The following is a 5,644-nucleotide window of genomic DNA, read 5'->3' as shown; positions in this document are numbered from 1 at the left end:
ACATGAAGAGATGGGGCAGAGGAGTGACCACGGTACCACATTGTCACATAGCAGAGTTTTGGAGAGAGACAGGGATGGCATTCTGCCAGGGGGGCTAGGGCTCGGGGCATGGCACTGCCCAGCCCCAGCCAGGTCAGCGAGGTGCTGCACGGCGAGCAGGAGGGCACAGGCCCAGCAGGAGTGGGCAGCCCCACTGCCAGGAGGTTTGAGTGCTGCTCTGGCCTCTGTTGCTGACCAGCAGTCAGTAATTACTTGGCAGCTGCTCCTTCCCTTTGGGCCTCATTTCTTCCCCGTGAAGCCAGATCAGGACACTTCTGTCGAGTGCCGGAGGAGAAAGAAGTGCCACACAGCACTTAAAAGCATTTGAAGAAAAAGACTTTTCTGCCCCACTGACTGTCCTGAATGGCTGGAAGCTTTCCTGAATCCCAGGGGCTGAAAACCTATTTCAGTGAATGGGAAATGTCAAGTTTCCCACTTTAAACTGCCTCTGTTACAGATGGAAAGGACTGCAGGTTTCTTGGCTCAGGACCATTCAGCTCTGGCACCTGGTCAAATGCAGCAGTCGGACCTAATGACAGGTCTGCCCCTGCTCTTGCGTAAGCTGGGAGGTCCCTGGCAGGATGGCACATGTTGCATCAGTGAATTCAACTTCAAGGAAGATTTGGCCTGGCTGAGCTGGTTACTGGAAACCGCACTGACCCTTTGGCTGGGGGCAATTCCACCGCACGGAGCTTGTGTTTGCTTTTCTCAGCTCCACTCCCTGCACTACGTTGCCTGTAGCCTATTTAAAGCAGGGCGGCAGGAAGACCACAGACTCATCCTTCTCCCGGTTAGGAATCTGCTGGCGAGAGACGCGGGACCTACAGAGCCGGTGAGTGCCAAGCATCCCCCCTGGGCCTGTCCATTGGGGCCCCCGGGAACATGAGGCATCGATCCCTCTGTGGAGCCTCTCAGGAGGGCATTAAATGGCCTTAGCTCCATCGTTCTCCACCTTTTTAGACACCCTCAGCTCTCAGTTTTCCCTCTGCTGTTGACTACAGAGAAGTAAGGGAGTGAAAGAGCTCAGAAAGATCACATCAGGACAGTATGCTTCTAACGCTGTGCAGTCCGATCTGAAATCTCTGGGTTTATCTTGTGAATCGTGTCTGCACACCTAACAGTGCTCACATTGTGTGGCCTCTTGCAGTACCCTTGAAAGGACCTCAAGGCACCAAGGTGCTGCAGTAAACTGGTTGAGAATGAATGCCTTAGCCTCAGCTGCAGCTACGTTGTGTTTTTTGTTGGCTTGCCTGAATTTCAATAGCTAAGCCAGCACTGGCCCAGAGGGTGTGAGAGTGGGTCCATTGCTTCCTGAGCCTCAGGGCCCCCTAACCATCAGGCCAGAGGCCAGGTCTGGGAAGCGCTCCCTTTCTCTCCTGCGGGAGATGTTCCACTTTGCACAAAGGCCTGGGGGCTTTACCAACCCGAGAGCACAGCGGTGGTTAGAGCCTGTCCCGCTGCGATGGAGGGCCCCAGCCCACGCACGCCCCTTCTCTCCCCCTCACCTGCCCACCCACTGCCGGCCGGCTTCCTGACCCCCTGCTCTCCTCTTTTCCCAGCTGTGAAGTCCATCATGACGCAACTCCCCCTCCTGATGCTGCTCCTCTCCATGGCCTCAACCGCCCACCTGTGCAGTAAGCGCGCGGTGTTTCTTCTTCCCGGAAATGCGCTGAGCTCGGCCTCAGGGATCCCCAGCAGGGAGGCTGGGATGGGGGTTGCATGAACAAAGGGGACGACAGACAACTGCCCTGGCAAGGCACAGGCTTCGGTGACTCCAGGCTGGGCTCTGACACCCACGGCCGGCCCTGCCATCCTGCCCACGGCTCAGGACGCGGCTGCGGGGCTGTTCCCCTGCCTGTGTCCCAGGCCAGGACTAGCAGAGACAGCTGCCGCCGGAGGGCTCCATCACTGCTGTAATGGCTCAAAGGAGCCCAGGGCAGACGTGGGCCCCGGGTGCTGGGTAAAACGATCCCTGCCCAAAAGAGCTTCCAGGGTTAGTGCCTGGCCAATTTGAGGATCCGCCCTGAGACTCCTAAAAGGGCCTGAAGGCATCTCCAGGCAGCCCCCCAAATCAGCCTGAACCAGGACTCCCAATCCTGCTCCAGCCTTGACAAGAAGTGACTTGATTTCCAAATCTCTAAGCAGCCAGTAGCTCCCTCTCACCTCAGCCCAGGTTTCCTGGTTTGCTCCGGTCTTTTAAACACATCGCACCCACCTGAAATCATCCCCAAGCTGTCCGCGTGCTTCTGTGAGTGTGCATCAGGGAGCTGTGTGCGCACCTGTGAGTGCATCTGTGGGGTGTCAGTGGGGTTGCGGGCTGCTGGCCTACTTAGCCATACTGGGGGAAAGGAGGCTGCACCTGGGATGGGGCTTGGGTCCTTTTCCCAAGGCTTCACTCTTACTTCTTCCCACTCACACCAATAAGCTCCTCAGTCCTTCCTCCCCCAGAGTGCTCTGCAGGGCTCCTCTGGTGCCCCACCGCCCACTTGCTGGTGGGCAGCGGCTCTGTGTCCTGGCCCACCTGCTCCCTGTTGCTGTCCCGCTTTGACTCAGGGGCTCCTACTGGAGCCTCCCCACTGCCTGCAGGTCTTGCTCCTTAAAGGGCTAATCGCTGGCCTTGGAGAGCTTCCCAGTCTGATCTGGGAGACACCACTGACAGCGAGGCAGCACCTGGCTGGGAATGGCTCTGCGTGCACATTGGCAGTGGATACAGATAACCAGGCACATCGCTGCAGCATTAACTCCATGCTGGCTACTCAGCCCTGCTGAGATGTTTCGTTCCAACTGTTATTTTCCCAGTTATACCTGGTTGTTGTTTGAAACCCAACTTTTCATGGAAGACAAACCAAAGTATCATGGCTGTCTGGCACTTCTTGCCTGGCAATGAGTGGGGTGGCATTCTGCGTGGTCTGTCCCCTCTCTGTGCCCTTCCCAGTCTGGGCAGACCAGCTGGCTCAGCCACAGATGCTTTTTTTCATTACAGGGTTGAGAAAATGAAAATGTCCAATTTTGAAATGGTAAAAATATCTTTTGGAGGCATGGAAGTGATGGATAATGTGAGACACATAAAACTGCCTCAGTTCCCCTGTTACAGGATAAGACCCACCCTCAAGACCTGCAGCCGGTTTAGGAAAGTGGTGCTGGTAAGCGCCAGCCTCCCCTGGCGCAGAGAAGTCAGGACTGCCCAGTCCTGCCGCACCTGCCCCCCTGCCCCTTCCAGCCTGTGGGGCAAGGCAGGGACCCAGACCTGAGGGCTGGATGCAGCCAAGCACTTCAGCAGACGTCATTGGGACTGCTCAGAATGAAGCACGTACTGTGCTGAGCTGCAGCTTGAGGGAGCCATGGAGCAATTCATTGAGGCTTACTTATACCTCAGCAGCCACAGATCACAACAAGGGGTGCTGAGCCCATCGTACCCACCCGAGTCTGCTGAAACATCCCCCAGCTGGGAGCCCCGCAGCAAGGCTGTGGCAGGATTGTCCCCGCAGCTGCACTTGAGCCGTCAGTGTCCAGCAGGCCTGAAAGGGAAGTCTCCGGACAAAGCAAAACAGCTGATTCTGGGGAGGTTCTGGCTCCAGAGAGGCCCGCAGGCTCAGGCAGGCAGGTGTGCTGAGCCCCGTCCTCCCCACGACTGGCTGCTGGCGCAGTGTAGACAAGCTCTTCTGTCCCCTTTGCTCCCCAGTGCACAAGGGGGGGGTGACCGTTTTTGCCTCGCAGGGATTTTATGAGGATAATTAATAGGTTTGGGGCCCTTTGAATCCCATGGTATTGGGCCATGCTCATACCCCAGAGACACGGCCGAAAAATGCAGCTCAGCCCTTGTTTTCCAGAACCCCGGCTATTACGATCTTCAAGCTGGAGACCTGTCTGTGTGGCACGTCCCCAACAGGGCACCGCTGAGAAAGTGGAGGGACTTGGCCATCCTGAGGTACCACACTGAGACCGGCTTCCTCTCATCCGAAGGTGGGAACCGGCTCCGGCTCTACGAGGTACCGGCAGCCTCGGGCTGGGGGCTATGGAGGCAGCGTGTGCCAGAGGGGCTGGATGACTAACAGCGTCTGTGGGGGCGGGGGGCCTGGGGTAGCGAGACAACCCACAGCTTGCATGCAGTGCTTCTTGGGGACGCAGGGGATTGAAGAAGGGACCAGAAGCCTTTGGTATCAACACAGCCTGTTTGAACAGAAGAACTAAGCATCGAAGTGTGCCACAGTGGTGAGCACCACAACCACGATTGAAATCCTATCTAAAGCAGTGGTCCTTGACCACAGTGCCACAGCGCCCCGGGATGCCACAAGATCCTTGTAAAGATACTGCAACACCCAGCTCCTGTGCAAGGAGTGCTGCATGCTCTTCCTCCTACCTGCCCCACAGTCCTGCAGACAAAGGGCACCTACAGCTGCACGCCGACAGCCCCTGCATCGGCCACTCTGAGCAGGGTGCTCTGCCACGGTTGGCAGACAAACATGTGGAGCTAGAGATGCATTCTTCAGCCCAGGGAGGTCCCTGGAGGAGCAGCCATGGCAGTGGCAGGGCTTCGTTTGCCCCCTCAGATACCGACTGGAGCGGGAAGGTTGTTTCCTTCGCCTTCCCCCTTTCTGTGCCGTATGCGTTCTGTTGCCCACCCCCGTCCCTCCAACCCACTCAGTGCCCCCCACATGCCGCATGTCCATCCCGGCACCTCATCCCTACCTGCTGCTGTACCCAGACTTTGTCTATTTGGGCCCCAGGCCTGGAGTTCAGGAAAGGATAACAAAGGACATAAATCGGCCCCTCAGTCACAGTGCCCAGTGGTGAGCTAGACCCACATGTAGGGAATCCATAGGGAAAACATGCATAGGGAGCATTGAGCCTACAAAGGTTGAGAGCCACTGGCCTAGACACTTTTTGCAGAGGGCTTACAGCTCTGTTTCATCAACCCCACTCCTTCCCAGTTCAGTGGGGTATGTGCCCCTCTCTCCTGCCTCCATTTATCTATTGCCTCAATCCCCCTGACTTCCCTTTTTCCTTCATCAGCTGAATTCACCGCTGGCTTCGTCCAGTTCCGTGTGTTCGATAATGAGAAGGCGCCCATGGCCCTGTGTTCGGGGCTGAAAGTCACCGGCTGTAACACTGAGCATGTGAGTATCTGGCTGGGCAGTACTGGCATCGTGGCCAGATTCTGGCCAGCTGAGCACTCCAGTCCGTGGCCAGAGCCCAGCAGAATCACTGAGCTACTGGAGAGGAAGACCTGCCTCCTCCTCTAACACCTGCTAGCCATGGGCTGCAAAGTAGGGACATTTTTACTTAAACTCAGCAGTGTCCAGAATGAGACTTGTGCATAGCTGGATAGATACATCCTCAGCCAGTGAATAAACCTCCTGCACATGTTTAGTTCACACTTACATGTCCACCCTTCTGGGGCAGCAGCATTACTCTGTGTGTGTGTGAGTGCCAAAATCACCACTTATGCAGCTAAACAGCTGCTATTTAGAGGCTCGAAGGGAAGTGGGATTTCACACCTCGCTAGTAAAATAGGAATCTGCCCTCAGAGTCTCACACTTGGTTAAGTTATTCCACAAATGCTGTCTCTTGCTGCAGCCTGGAGCCAGGATGTCAGAATTAATGG

At 56.3% G+C, this 5,644-nt stretch overlaps 1 long non-coding RNA gene across 1 annotated transcript; it reads left to right on the top strand.

The window, feature by feature from the left end:
• The first annotated feature begins 616 nt into the window (after nucleotides 1-616).
• On the top strand, nucleotides 617-4,006 carry LOC112548557. Its single transcript, XR_003092253.1, has 3 exons — nucleotides 617-871; nucleotides 1,599-1,673; nucleotides 3,870-4,006. It is a non-coding gene; the product is annotated as an uncharacterized LOC112548557 (long non-coding RNA).
• The last annotated feature ends 1,638 nt before the right edge of the window (nucleotides 4,007-5,644 follow it).

The sequence above is a fragment of the Alligator sinensis genome, unplaced genomic scaffold (assembly GCF_000455745.1).
Source record: "Alligator sinensis unplaced genomic scaffold, ASM45574v1 scaffold1361_1, whole genome shotgun sequence".
NCBI classification, from domain to species: Eukaryota; Metazoa; Chordata; order Crocodylia; family Alligatoridae; genus Alligator; species Alligator sinensis.
The sequence above is the reverse complement of the archived record's forward strand: the minus strand, read 5'-3'. Positions and strand labels throughout refer to the sequence as shown.